Source organism: Triticum aestivum, chromosome 6A (genome assembly GCF_018294505.1).
Source record: "Triticum aestivum cultivar Chinese Spring chromosome 6A, IWGSC CS RefSeq v2.1, whole genome shotgun sequence".
Classification (NCBI taxonomy): Eukaryota; Viridiplantae; Streptophyta; class Magnoliopsida; order Poales; family Poaceae; genus Triticum; species Triticum aestivum.
The window spans coordinates 256,516,299-256,532,253 of NC_057809.1; positions in this window are offsets into that span (position 1 = coordinate 256,516,299).

The window sequence follows — 15,955 nt, forward strand, 5'->3', positions numbered from 1 at the left end:
GTTCATGGGATGGTGTGCAATTCCTTTAACAATCTCGATATAAAATATGTAATACTCCAAGGTAGAGCAGAACCAAAAGCTGGATTAGCAATTTGATCTGCGGAGCACAACTTCTTTGACCCAATCCTGGATATGGAAGAGGTACTGGAGTTTGTTTCTCCAAGTCATTCCGCGATAGAATGGCTTGACGGACCACAAGAGTAATAGGCATCGATAAAAGAACGCACACATACTCTTGACTATCAATTGATAGACGAGGGTCAGAATGCAACTAAAGAGAACAACTCAAAGGAACATATAATTTTCTGAGTCGTGGATGCATAGATTAGTATGTCGAACCAAGTTCAACATATTTCTTTCGGATAACCCATGCAGAAAGGTAGAACTGGCAGAGTCACGATTTATGAATGGAGAACTCCTCAAGAATAATCCTGTTGTAATATTTCAGTTCAACGAGGAACTTCTGCCATAAGTAGTTCATGGTATTTGGAAGAAGAAGATACCACGGACTTCAAGGACTATCGCAAAGGTTACTAATATCCTAAAGGAACGAGCAAAACTATCAACATGAAGCAAGTAGGGTGAATCTCGGGTTCAAAACCCAGGGATAGAATACCTACTACTAAATGGCATCACGGGATGCTTTCGATAATGACGGCCAGAGTCATCACACTGGAACATAAATCATGGCTAGACTACTAGATGATCCCCTGAGACACCTAGGGTCATAAAAATAATTCCAACATATATGTCGAGGTAATAATTACCTCAACACACCGATTAGTGTGGTTAATCTGGCCCATGGGAACAATGAAACGGGAAGAAAGGATTTGCAAATGCATCAGACTACTTAGAAACCTGGGATGACTCGGACAGCATAACGGCTGTAAATGCTCAGAAATGATTTGAGACATTCACAAAAATGGTGGCATAACCACTCAGAAGCACAATATCAAGGTTTCGAGATCAATAATTAACATACAGTAGTAGTGGGAACTGAAACGAGACTTAAATCCAACAATCTTATAAGTCCTATGGATTAGTAACACGTGATCCTAATAGAAAGAAGAGATAGCCTAGTTCTTAATCCCCGTAGAAGAGAAGATGATGACTCAGATCAGAAGGCCATGAGGTATAAGGAGTAAAAAGAGCCTTACGTTCCATCCCACAATCAATTCCCTTACATATAACTAAGAATTTCTAGACTCAACTTTGACCAGTTTGGCTTGGTAATCCTACAGGCAGTCAAGCTCTGATACCAACGCTGTCAGGACCCCGACTCAATGCCACATCGATCTAGCATGTAACACCTCATATCACTTTGCGGCCTCACGCACGGTATTCCCACGGGTGTCGCCTTACCTTTGCCCGGGACCGTTTGCGCCTTTTGGCACACGTATATGACAGTGTCGCTAGCATCCATATGATAAGGAGTCCGGGCTGACATGGCTAGTCGTAAACCCAAAGCGGCACAGACTTACAGGGACAGGCATCCATGACCCAGCATCGAACGTGTCGGTCATCAGCGAGTGAATCCAGGCTGTAGCACTGGGCTAGCAGGACTCCGGTGAACCGGGCTGTAGCGGGCTAACAGGACTCCGGTATTCATCGCGTGACATTTCCCCGAAGGGACAGACACAGGAACGAAGAAGGACACATGCCGGCCAGCCTAAGTGTTCCGGAGCAGTAGCAAGCTACCATGGCTCGGTGGAAACACTAGGAGACATTTCCCCGTAAGAGAGGCTACTAAAGATAAACAACTAGATGGTCAGATCCCACACATACCAAGCATCTCAATAACATACACACAATATGCTCGATATGTGCAAATACAACATGGCATCACAACATGACTCTACAACTCAAGTATTTTAATCAATAGGCTCCGCGGAGCGAGATATTACAAACATGGGTCTCATGACCCAACAATCAGAGCATACAAGTCAAAGCACAAGCGGAAGCTATCATGTCTGAGTACAGACAACTATAAATGAAAAAGGCTGAGAAGCCTGACTATCTACCAGATACTGCCGAGGCACAAGATCGTAGCTGAGGTAACAAGCTAAACGTCGAAGTCCATGCGAAACTACTAGTGAGACCGAAGTCTCTCTGCAAAAACATAAAATAGGCAAACGTGAGTACAAATGTACCCAGCAAGACTTACATTAGAACTAACTACATATGCATCATTATCAACAAAGGGGATGGTGGGGTTTAACTGCAGCAAGCCAGCTTTGACTCGGTGGCTATCCTGAACTACGACTGCAAGTAACTCTTTTGAGGTGGCGCACACGAGTCCACATATTCACCATAGCAATACACCACTATGGATCCGCTCCCGTCTCCCTACGAGAACGCCATCCATAGCACTCACGCTTATCTTGCGTATTTTAGAGTATCCACTTTCACTTGTCTATGAACTGATATAAGCAACCCAGAAGTCCTTTTCCGCGGACACGGCTATTCGAATAGATGATGTTAACCCTGCAGGGGTGTACTTCTTCATACATGTTTCCACCACTTAGCGTCTGCACACGACATGTGCTTGGCAGACTTCAAGCGAAAGCCGACGTGGGTGTAGACCACGACCTACCTAAACACTCAAGTCTCTAGTCCAGGTTTATCGCCTATTCGGGTTCCATCCATGAGGAGATCCGGCCGGAGTTTCGCTCACAGCCCCAAACGATGTGAACAGGGTTCCGTGACACCAAACGGGCGCCCGGTTTACCCGGCCACGTGCCTACCGCATCACAGCCCACCCCTACGGTCAGCGCTGTCCACGGCCTCCAGCATACTACAAACACCAGAAACTACTTGCAACTCCTGGACAGAGGACAAGGGTGAATAAGAAGTCGAGCGGGGTCATATTTCAGGGCCCAATGTATGGTAGTAGCTGAATCATGGATCACAAACACAGAACTCAGTTCCTAAGGACGGCTACAATGAGACAACCCACCATGTACTCCTACATGGCCTCTCACCGCTACCTTTACCAAATCGTGTTCACACACTTAGCTCACACACAGTAGGACATGTTCACACGCCTCTGATTCATCCCCGATGAATCAGACCTGACTCAACTCTAAGCAGTAGCAGGCATGACAAACAAACATGAATGAGTAGGCACATCAGGGCTCAAACAACTCCTACTCATGCTAGTGGGTTTCATCTATTTACTGTGGCAATGACAGGTCATGCAAAGGATAAAGGGGTTCAACTACCGCAGCATGTAACAGTTGAATCGGTGTTGTCCTAATGCAGTAAAAGAGAGCAGGAGCGAGAGGGTAGGATTGTATCGGAATGAACAAGGGGGTTTTGCTTGCCTGGCACTTCTGAAGATAACATTGAGTCTTCATCAGTGTCAACGATCACATCATCGGTACACGTCTATCGAGAGGGGACAAATACCGGCAAATACAGAAAAGACACGATCAATGCAATGCACAATATGATGCATGCTATGACATGGCAATATGAATGTGTTTTGGGCTAATGCACCTAAAACCAGATTAAATGAAGTTGGTTTGAATACAAGATTCAAATTCAAACTCCATATGTGATTATTTAAATGCCCTTTAATTGATTTGTGCTAAACAGCATCTATAAGTTGTTCTAACATGCATGAAAATGGTACAGATGGATTCCTTGAATTTTTCTGATAATTTTTCATATATAATTTATTAAATTTGGAGTTACGGTTAATTTTCTATGAATTTTGGAAGTTTTAGTCATTTTCTGAAATTTATAAATCATTTAGGATTTATTTAAATTCCAGAACAAATACTGCGTCAGCATGACGTAATAGTGACGTCAGCAGGGTCAACCGAGCGCCCCAGGTCAAACTTGACGTGTGGGGTCCACACGTCAGTGACACAGGGACTAATCCCGCGTTGACCCGGGCTGGTTAGCTTTGACTAAGCCCTAGGGCCCACTTGTCAGCGTCAGTAGGTGGGGGGGTTAGTGACTAATTAACTAAGCCACGTCGACTTCGCCGGAGTTCGGCCGGCGACGACCAAAACTGCGGCGGGAGCTCGCCGGAGTGGCGCTGCGAGGGTTTTGGGCCAAGCCAAGGGCACCCGAGGGTAGCCCGTGCCCGTGCGCATCTAGGGGGGGCATCGAGAGGTGCGGGGGTGGCCGGAGCTCGCCGGAGTGGGGGCCGCAGCGGCTGCCGGAGCTCGGGTTTGGGCGGAGCGAGGTTTCGGGGCGCTAGGGGGCTGGCTGAGGGGCTATGCGGACTCCTGGGGCAGCTAGGAGCACGCTAGGCTCGTCGGACTGGCCGCAGCAGCACGTCAGTGCCATGCCCGGCGTCCATGGCGGACGGTGGCGCTCGGGAATGTGGCCGGGGTGCTACGGCACGGAAACGAACAAAATGGAGGAGGGGAAACGGAGTGGAGCTCACAGGGATTGCGCAGGGAGGGTCAGCGAGCTCGGGGGCGCGCCGGAGTGGCCGAATTCGACAGAGAAGATCCTCGGCGGCCGGCGAGGGGGAAAACGTCGGGGGCGGCGTTCCGGGGCTCTTCTGGTCGCGTGAGACGACGAGGAGGACGAGGGAGGACTTGCGGAGCTCTGGGAGGCGTCGGGGAGGCGAGAGGAGCACGGTGGCTGCGGCAATCGGCGTCGGTGGCGGCGGTGGTTCTCAGGTGAGAGGGAGAGAGAGCAGGGGAAGAAGGGGAGGGCGAGGGAGAGTGAGAGCAGTGCGGGGCAGCTGCGTGGCGTCTCCACGCATGGATAGGCTCGAAGGGGGAGGCCTCCAGCGCGAAGCAGGAGGTGGCCGGCGTCGACGCGCGCCACGCCTCGCCTCTGCTCGTCCTCCTGGCAGAGGAGGAAGAGGACAAGGGAGGAGGAGGTGGGCTGGGCCGGCTGGGGGAACTGGGCCGGCTCTGGTGGCTGCGCGGGTAAGGCCAGGTAAGTGGCCCAGGTGGCCTCTCTCCCCTTTATTTTTGTTCTGTTTTATTTTTTTCTATTTCTGCAATTTGTTTTTGATTTGTTTAAATATCAAATCATTTTATAAAATCCTGGAAATAAATATGGGTGCTTTCTGAATTATTCCAGTGACCCTTATCAATTTTCAGAATTGTTGGAGCATTTAAAAATATTAATAGTATTTAAATGCTCCAATTCAAATACAATATGGATTATTCAAAAATCCATAATGGCCCAAAAATATTGGCATCATTTTTGGTAGAGGTTTTTCACCTTTGTCAAAAATCATGAACATTTTTGAAAGCCATTTGGACTTGCTTGAAAGTATTTTAGGTGAACCTAGTGGATTCCTTTAATGCTAGGGTTTGAGCAATCCCCATTTCAAGTTCATTCAAAAGTTAAACATGATGCACACATGAGGCTAGGCTAGAGCAATGCCAGAAGCTAGGGATGTGACAGATCCATACCGCAGGATCTGTTGTGTCATCGTACGATTCGATGTTTACGGGTTTGAAGCCATCAGGGATTTTATGATCCATTAATTCATCTGTGAAGCATAGTGGGTGTGCGGCGCCTCTGTATTGGGCTATATCACGACGCAGCTCGAAGGAGCTTTGTCTGTTGAGTTCGGCCCGGCCAGATTCATTGCGTCCGGAGTGACGATCACCATCACGTGCCGTGGGGCGCCTGCGCGATCCGTAGATCGATCTTGTTTGCCTTTCCTTGTCCTCCAGGATGTCGTGCAGGTCGGGCGCATTTTCCCGTGCCTTAGTATGCTTGACGCGGTGTCGGGGCATGGCTTGAGTGGAGGGCCAAGAGGCCTCTCTGTCGCGGCCACGGGGTGGCCGGTCGGCCATGTCATGCGCTGGTGATGTAGGTGCTTCCTCCTGTAGTCGGGGTAGCAGCCTGCGCTTTGGGTAACTCTTGGAGGGGCGTTCGAGTTCATACTCTTCGGCCATAAGGACTTCAGTCCATCTGTCAGCTAGCAAATCCTGATCAGCTCTAAGATGTTGCCACTTCTTCTTGAGGCTGCTTGCCATGGCCATGAGCCTGCGTTTAAAACGCTCTTGTTCGGCAAGATCCTCTGGCACGAGGAACTCGTCATCATCGAGGCTTGCCTCGTCTTCGGAGGGAGGCGTATAATTATCGTCCTCAACCTCTTGGTCCGCCGCCCTCTCGTGAGGGCTGGCTTCTCTGTCCTCCTGTGCCAAATTTTGCTGGAGGGGGTGTTCTTCGGCGCTATCCGGAGTAGTATCATCTCCCGTGCCGGAATCACCATTTTTGCTTTCGCGAGATTTAGAGCGGCGCCGCTGACGCCGGCGCTTGGGCTGTTTCTTAGAGGTATCGTCCATCGTTGTTCCATCACCATCTCCATCCTTTGGAGTGTCCACCATATATATGTCATATGATGAGGTGGCCTTCCAACGCCCTACAGGTGCTGGTTCTTGTTCGTCTCCTGCATCGTCGTCCATGTCGTCGATGTCTTCGGAGTCGAAGTCAAGCATGTCAGTTAAGTCATCGACAGTGGCTACGAAGTGGGTGGTGGGTGGGTTTTGAATTTCTTCATCGTCCGTATCCCAACCTTGCTGACCGTAGTCCGGCCAGGGCTCTCCTGATAAAGAGAGAGACTTTAGAGAATTCAGGATGTCGCCGAAGGGCGAGTGCTGAAAGATGTCCGTGGCGGTGAACTCCATTATCGGCGCCCAATCGGATTCGATCGGTGGGGGCGCGGGGGGCTCGGAGTTCAGAGAGGAATCCGGCTCCTCGGAGTCATGGGCCATGCGGAGTGCGGGGCTGGAGTTCGGCTCGATCACCTCTGAGATCGCAGCCCCTGAGGTAGCATCCAACCGCTGATCCTCGATTGCCACAGTGGGCTCCGAATCAATGGTCGGAACCGATGCGTGTGCGGCCTCCAAGGCGCTGTTCGGCGGCAGAGCTATATCATGCCCATCGAGACAGTGCGGCACGCTTGGCTGTGGCTCGAATCCGTCGAAGATCAAGTCCCCGCGGATGTCAGCCGTGTAGTTTAGGCTTCCAAACCTGACTTGATGGCCAGGGGCATAACTTTCGATCTGCTCAAGGTGACCAAGCGAGTTGGTCCGCAGTGCGAAGCTGCCGAAGACGAAGATCTGTCCGGGGAGAAAAGTCTCACCCTGGACTGCATCGTGGTTGATGATCGAAGAAGCCATCGGGCCTAAAAGCGACGACACAGAGGAACTCTCAATGAAAGCACCAATGTCGGTGTCAAAACCGGCGGATCTCGGGTAGGGGGTCCCGAATTGTGCGTCTAGACTGGATGGTAACAGGAGACAAGGGACACAATGTTTTACCCAGGTTCGGGCCCTTTTGATGGAGGTAAAACCCTACGTCCTGCTTGATTAATATTAATGATATGGGTAGTACAAGAGTAGATCTACCACGAGATCAAGGAGGCTAAACCCTAGAAGCTAGCCTATGGTATGATTGTTGTATGATGAAGTTGTCCTACGGACTAAAACCCTCCGGTTTATATAGACACCGGAGAGGGTTAGGGTTACACAAAGTCAGTTACAATAGTAGGAGATCTTGAATATCCGCATCGCCAAGCTTGCTTTCCACGCCAAGGAAAGTCCCATCTGGACACGGGATGGAGTCTTCAATCTTGTATCTTCATAGTCCTGGAGTTCGGCTGAAGGTATAGTCCGGCTACCCGAACACCCCCTAATCTAGGACTCCCTCAGCTACGCTGTGGACCGGATGACTAAGAGTCATCACGGCAAGCTCTACATCGATGATGCAGGCTGGGGACCCAAGGCCGGCTTAGTTGAGTACGGGTATCGGGTCCCATTTGGTGGCATACATGTTTTCATCGGCAAGATCGGTGAACCGGGCCCTGAGCCGGACATCTGCACCGACCTCGTCGAAACGACTCAGCGTTCGCGATCCGCCCGGGTTAAACCGGCCGTGAAGCGTGCCTTTGTGGGATTCGTCCATGGAGGAAGTTATGAGGATGGATCAGAATCTCGCGGCGAGACCGTCGTTTATTCCGGCGACGAGTCATCAACCGGAGAAACCGAATCTCTATATCAGCTGCAAGATGGCCGGATTGGGGGCTGTTCCGATGGCGACAGTATTCCGAACCCCTCTGATCTACCCAACCGAGTTGGAATATTCATGGCCGGCACACAAGCAGCGCTTCATTCTTCGACCGCTGCGCCAATAACCTCCAGTTCAGTAGCGGCGACAGCTGCCGGGGCAGGAAGCTCTGTACGCCCGCCGGCTCAAGTTCTATCAGATCTATTTGACGCATTGGCTGTGCTTATGCCAGAAGCTAACCCGACGGATCAGGACATCCACAACGCAGAGATTGCAAAGGTAAAGGAACAGATCACTCAGGCCAAGGCAGACCTGGCAGCTGAGAATGCCAGGATGACCACAGAGCGGGCCGCTTTAGACGCACAAGCCTACAGGCTCATGTTGGACCAGAACGCGTCGCATGAAGTCATGAAGAGGAAGTACCGATCCCGTTTGCCTTCGGTTTTCGAGGCCAGAGACCTTTTCAACACCCCAGGAGCAGGAACCAATAATCAGCTGGAGGGAAACCGGGCGGAAGCTCCTGGGACCGGCGCGCCGGTTCAGCCCCGTCTGATGGATCTGCCTCGTCAAAACACTGTTATACCTCAGGCTGTTTCAACACCTCCGGGTCACTACTCCAACCCGATGGACAATCTCGTTGCCACTGCTGCACGGCTGGAGGCCATTCCATTTGAAGGTGACTCACCGCAGGCGGTAGAGATGCGACGGGTCAAGGAGCTTCTTAGGACATCTTTGGTCCAACAGGAAGCATACTCATACAGCCGCGACCGGATCCACTCGACCCCTCGTCCAAGTCGGAGCTATAGCAGGCGTATGGATGAACCGGCAGTGTCAAGTAATGAACGACGTGGAGCACCCTGCGGCAACAACCCGACGGGTGGTGCCGATAACGCTCAGGAAGTGGTGGACCGGGCCCGAGCACGCAGGGAGGCCGAGTTAGCCGCATGGTATCAGGCTCGGCAGCTTACGCCGGTTCGTCCAACTATCTCGGTCGAACCCGGTGTTACTTCTAGTTCTTTGGGGGTGCCTTGCCTTGTCCCCGCTTTACGCAATGTGCGCCTGCCCAAGGATTTCAAGGGCCCGCGCAAGGTACCAAATTACACGGCGGATCAACCCCCAGAGACGTGGGTGGAGAGCTATGAGATGGCCATGGAGATTCTTGATGTGGATGATGCGGCATGTGCGAAGTACTTCACCATGATGCTTGAAGGAACGGCCCGCACTTGGTTAAAAAGCTTACCGGCCAATTCTATCAGTTCATGGGCCCAATTACGAGCCCGGTTTATCAGTAACTTCAAGGATACATGTAAGCAGCCTATGTCGATAGTGGACTTAGCTGCCTGTGTCCAGGAGGAAGGAGAATCGACGACTCATTGGGTGCGCCGGGTCTCGCAGGTCTTCATTCATCAGACCGCATCAACGCTAACACCGCGGTTATAACCCTAGAAGGAAATTGTCGGTTTGGGCCCCTAAAGCTGAAGTTAGGATGGATGAAGCGCCATTGCACTGACATGGCGACCCTCATGGCTGCCTTGGTAAAGTATGCTGATTCTGATAGTACCAAGGATCCCAAGTCTGATGATGACAAGATAGGGAAGGGAAAGAAGAACAGCAACTCCAAAGGTCAGCAGCATCACTCGGCAGGTAACAGTAGTGGAGGCAAGCGTAAAGCGGATGGCAACATGGACTTCGTGGCTAATACCAACGCGCAGGACAAGGGTCAGCGATGCAAGGGTAAACTGCCGAATCGCGGTGGAGCGCCTAACCCTAACCCGGACCGCTTAAATTATCTATTGAACCAGCCCTGTCCAAAGCATGGGACGACAGAGGTGCCAGCAAACCACCTTTGGAAGGATTGCATCATTATGCAGGAGTTCAAGAATTCTAATGCTTTCCGGTATGATCACGGCTCCGGCGGTGGCTCAGGATCCGGGCCGGGTTACGGTGGAGGAAATTCCGGTTCAGGGTTTAATTGTAATCTGGGCGGACATAACAGTCAAAATAATCAGAACAACCAGGGTGGTTACAACCAGCAGCAGCAACAGTCGGGTTACCAGAGCAACCCGAAACAGTTGAATAGTGGGCAGTACCATGTCTTCACCACTATCTTGGACAAGCGAGACCGGAAGGTTCAGAGGCGGGCAGTCAACTGTGTTGAACAGGCCGTGCCCCGTTATCTGCGCTGGTCTGAACAGCCAATCACATGGAGCAGAGAGGATCACCCTCCCCAGGTTGATAATTCGGGTCAGTTGGCTCTGGTGGTGGCGCCTCAGGTGGGAGGTTACAAGTTCACCAAGGTGCTCATGGATGGAGGGAGCAGCATTAATATCTTGTACTATGAGACCTTCTGTCGTATGGGACTAACAGATAAAAATCTCAAACCGTCCAATACGGTGTTCCATGGTGTGATACCTGGCAAGTCAGCATATCCTGTTGGTAAGATAGCTCTGGAAGTGGCCTTTGGAGATGATCATGATTCCAGGTCGGAAACATTGACGTTTGAAGTGGTGAAAATCCAAAGTCCATATCACGCCCTGTTTGGGCGACCGGCCTACGCCAAGTTTATGGCACGGCCCTATTATGTGTATTTGTAGCTCAAGATGCCGGGTCACAAGGGGACAATAACGGCTCATGGAAGCCGTAAAATCGCTTTGGAGTGCGAGGAAGGAGATGCGGCCTATGCAGAGTCGGTTTGTGCCACCGAGGAGCTGAAGTATTATAAGGACAATGTTGATCCGGCGGACATGACTCCATTAAAGAAGCCAACTATGGAGCATGATCCGGCCCTGAAGTTCAAATCGACAGCTGAAACTAAGCTTGTTGACTTCGTGCCTGGCGATTCGTCCAAGCAGTTCAGCATCAGTGCCAACTTGGATCCGAAATAGGAAAGCGCGCTCATCGAGTTCATCCGTGAGAATCGGGACATTTTTGCATGGAAGCCCTCCGACATGTTAGGTGTACCGAGGCAGCTCGCTGAGCACACCCTTAATGTGGATCCTAAATACAAACCGGTGAAATAGTTCCTCCGCCGGTTGAACGAAGAAAGACACAAAGCGATTGGAGAAGAGGTAGCCAGGCTCTTAGCAGCTGGCTTTATTATTGAAGTTTTCCACCCTGAGTGGCTTGCCAATCCGGTGCTGGTCCTTAAGAAAAACGGCACCTGGCGCATGTGTCTTGATTACACAGATCTTAATAAGGCTTGTCCAGCAGATCCTTTTGCCCTCCCCCGTATTGATCAAATTGTTGATGCTACGGCGGGTTGTGAGCATTTGAGTTTTTTGGATGCATATTCTCGCTATCATCAGATCAAAATGGCAGTTAAGGACCAGGAGAAGACGGCATTCATAACTCCCTTTGGAGCCTTCTGCTATGTGTCTATGCCCTTTGGGCTCAAGAGTGCCCAGGCAACTTATCAACGGTGTGTACAAAATTGTCTTCACAAGCAGATTGGCCGTAATGTACATGCTTACGTGGATTATATCGTGGTTAAGTCAAGTGAGAAGGAGACTCTGGTGGACGACTTGAAGGAAACCTCTGATAACCTGAGGACGTACAAGATGATGCTTAATCCGGCCAAGTGTGTCTTTGGTGTACCGGCTGGCAAGTTATTGGGTTTTCTGGTGTACAACAGGGGAATCGAGGCTAATCCGGAGAAGATCACAGCCATCACCTCCCTGGCTAAACCGAAGTGTATCAATGATGTTCAATGCCTGGCAGGCCGGATTGCCGCGTTAAGCTGGTTTATCAGCCGCCTTGGTGAGAAGGCAATCCCTTTGTATCAGATGTTGAAGAAGACGGATCAATTCGTCTGGAGTTCTGCTGCTGATGAAGCATTTGAGGACTTAAAGCGGCAATTGGCCAATCCGCCTGTGCTCGCCGCTCCCATTGACAAGGAGCCGTTACTGCTATATGTTGCTGCTAATGCTCATGCGGTCAGTGTGGCTATTGTGGTGGAGCGAAAAGAGGCAGGCAAGGAGCATCCGGTTCAACGTCCGGTTTATTATATCAGCGAAGTACTCATTGAGTCCAAGCAAAGGTATCCGCATCGGCAGAAGCTAGTATATGGAGTTTTTATGGCAAGCCGGAAGCTTAAGCAATACTTCCAAGGGCACCCCATTACGGTGGTCAGTTCTGCTCCCTTGGGGGATATCATCCAGAACCGGGAAGCGACTGGCCGGATTGCCAAGTGGGCTATAGAGCTTGGTCCGCACGGGTTGAAGTATGTGCCTCGGACGGCAGTTAAGTATCAAGCACTTGTTGATTTCATCAATGATTGGACGAAACTGCAAGCACCTGAAGAAAAGCCGGATCACACATATTGGACCATCCATTTTGACGGATCCAGGCAATTGGAAGGCTCGGGGGCTGGAGTCATATTAACTTCCCCACGAGGTGATAAGTTTTGTTACGTTCTCCGCTTAATGTTCCCTTGTACTAACAATGCAACTGAGTATGAACCCTTGCTCCATGGTCTCCGGATGGCTAAGGAGATGAATCTAAGTCGAGTTAAGTGCTTTGGTGACTCGGACCTCGTGGCTCAACAAGTGTCTCGCACTTGGGATTCCAAGGACCCACTCGTGGCAGCATATCGTCATGAGGTGGATATTGTTGCAGGTCACTTTAAAGGCTATTAGGTGGACCACGTGGACCGACGGAAGAATGAAGCTGCAGACGCTTTAAGCCGGCTGGGCTCTCAGCGCAAACCGGTCCCGCCCAATGTTTTTCTAGATGTGCTGCACAACCCGTCGGTCAAGCTCCGTGGTGAAGCGGATTTGGCTATTCCTGATCCGGAGGCTCAATTGGTGGCAGCTATTCATGTCATTCCGGATTGGACGCTTCCTTACCTGGCGTACATGAACCAGGGCGAGTTACCAGAGGATGAGACTCTGGCCCGACAGATAATCCGGCAGTCCAAGTCCATGACTATTGTCAATGGCGAGTTGCATCATTGCAGTGTATCAGGGGCGTTTCAACGCTGTGTGTCTCCTGAAGAAGGCTGTGAAATTTTGCGTGAGATCCACGAAGGAGATTGTGGTCACCATGCCGGTTCAAAAATCTTTGGTGGCTAAAGCATTTCGCCATGGCTTCTATTGGTTAACTGCTCATGCTGATGCAGAGGATCTGGTCAGACGATGTGACGGTTGCCAAAAGTTTCAAGACATGCTCATGTGCCGGCTCAAGAATTGAGGATGATTCCAATTACTTGGCCGTTTGCGACTTGGGGGCTGGATATGGTTGGGCCTTTCAAAAGGTCCAAAGATAAGAAGACCCACCTCCTGGTGGCGGTTGACAAGTTTACAAAGTGGGTGGAGGCAGAACCTGTTAGCAAGTGTGATGCGGCCACGGCGGTTCAGTTCATCAAAAAAGTGATTTTCTGGTTTGGCTTTCCACATAGTATCATCACAGATAATGGTACCAATTTGTCCAAGGGTGCCATGAAGGAGTTCTGTGAATGGGAGCACATCCGGCTTGAGGTTTCATCAGTGGCACACCCACAGTCTAATGGTCAAGCAGAAAGGGCTAATCAAGAGATCTTGAGAGGCATCAAGCCCCGGCTTATGGTTCCTTTGCAGAGAACACCGGGTTGTTGGGTAGAAGAGTTACCATATGTGTCATGGAGCATCAATACTACACCCAACATATCAACAAGATACACGCCGTTCTTCATGGTCTACGGAGCGGAGGCGGTTCTCCCAAGTGATATCCATCATGACTCACCTCGTGTGGCGGCTTATGTTGAAGCGGACAACGAGACAGCACGGCAAGACGCTTTGGACCTGTTGGATGAAGAACGTGACATAGCAGCCGCCCGCTCGGCAATTTACCAACAGGATCTTCGTCGTTATCATAGTCGCCGAGTCAGAACCAGAACCTTTCAGGAAGGAAATTTGGTGCTTCGGCTCATCCAAGATCAGACTGATATGCATAAGCTATCCCCACCTTGGGAGGGACCTTTCGTGGTCAGCAAGAATCTACACAACGGGTCATACTATCTGATCGATATTCGAGAGCATAAAGACTCACGTACATCAGAGGAGGAGACCAACAGGCCGTGGAACATAGCTCATCTTCGGCCTTACTATACCTGAGCCATTGGCTCTACTTATGTACATATTACGATGATGTATATATTATCATTAAATATAATAAATCGGAACCTCAGCTAAAGCGGGGTATCTGTTCTTTTACATCATGTGTGGTTACACAGAGTTGTTCTAAAGCGGCCTCCGGTTTACCCCTTGAGTCAGCTTTTCAAAGCATCATGTAATATCACTTGGGGGCTTGGTCGTATCCGAACCAATGCAACACCTTTTGATAGGCGAAAGCCACCGGATCACTTGGGGACATGGTCAAGTCTGAACCAGTCACGCCTCTTGATCGGCCTAAGTCCATAGAATCACTTGGGGGCTTGGTCGAACCCGAACCATTGCTGCGCCTCTTGATCGGCATAAATGCCACGGTTTCATTTGGGGACCTGGCTGACTTGAACCATAGCTACACCTATCGGGAGCTTGGTCGTGTCCGACCATGGTAACGCCATCTGATCGGCTCAAATAAGCCTCTTTTTGCAAATGGTTTTATCATTGCCTTTTCTTCACAATTTTCTTTGATAGATATTTCTTTCTTTTTGTTGCGTTTTTTAAAACCGACAAAGTTTTAAGCCGGTTCAAACTGTCAATTGACGGAACGCGGTCCATTTTTAATCCGGAGACTATTTGCCCGGTTTGATTTTTGATAAACATCCTATTACGGAGTAACACGGTGTTTTATTATAATCCGGCACGGTTTACATGGTAAACCGCCATTATATATATACAGGAGCTGCTATCTCCTCCAACAGTGTGGGTTTATAAACCTCCGCTTCAAGATTGGCCAAGCCAACTTCATGCCCAACGATGGCAGGTATTATGTATCCCAAAGATTTGATCATATGCTTAATTTTCAGATATTTTGATTTCATATATGCAGACATCATACTCCGCCTGACGGTACAACCGCGGTGGCACTTTAAGATTTTTTGTATTGCAGAAAATACTTTGGACAGTTCATCACCCAAAGGAAGAACAAATTGCAGTAATTATGCACGAAGGCATATCAAAATCAAGAGTATCGGCTAGCCTATTACAAGGCAACACGGTGCCCAAAAAAAGATCATTGTTTTTTTCGCAAAGGAGAAGCAGTTTAAACCGGCTTCCGGTTCAAGCTTGGTTACCTGCCTGGCCTGATGGTTGTGGGTCATCCCGCGCCGCTTCAACTTCAGCTTCTCTACCCAGCGGCTGGAAATCAACAGTTGTCCAGTCGATTCCCATTAATGCTTGAAAGACAGCTTCATCATGGATCAGCAACGACGGTTCAATATCGGGAGCGTAAGTATGCTTACGGATTGGAGGGATAAGATTTTCCGCTTCAGGAATTGGTGCAACTACTTGCTTGTTTTGGTTGTCATATTGGGCCTGATAATGAGACAAGTTTGCTTCTTCAACCAATTGACAAGCTAGCGGACACACCTCCCGGTTTATTGCTCGCAGATCCGCTTCACTAAACTTTGACCCGTCTTCCTTCAAGCTGGGATAGCCCTGAGCCGCTTCAACAGGATCAAAATCTGGCACCCAAGCTTTTGCCCGGATTAAGGCATTGATCGCACTGGTTCGAGCAGCAGATTTCTTCAGCTCTTCAACCCGGGCAGGAAGCATCAACAGTCTCTTCAGAGTGTGCTGAATCAAAGTGGGCGCCGAATTGTTGTGGGATGCAGTAGAGATGATCCACTGTGCACCAGTGTACAGTTGTTCGATCAATCTGTAGGCGGCTTTCAATTTCTTCCGCACATCTGACCCCAAGTGACCAATGCGTGTCCCTGAAATATTACAAAGGGTTAACAAACCGGCAGCTCTATAAGACGGCCGAATCAATCCAGAAATCAAACCAGCTTACCAAAGATAGCAGCGGTCATGGCATG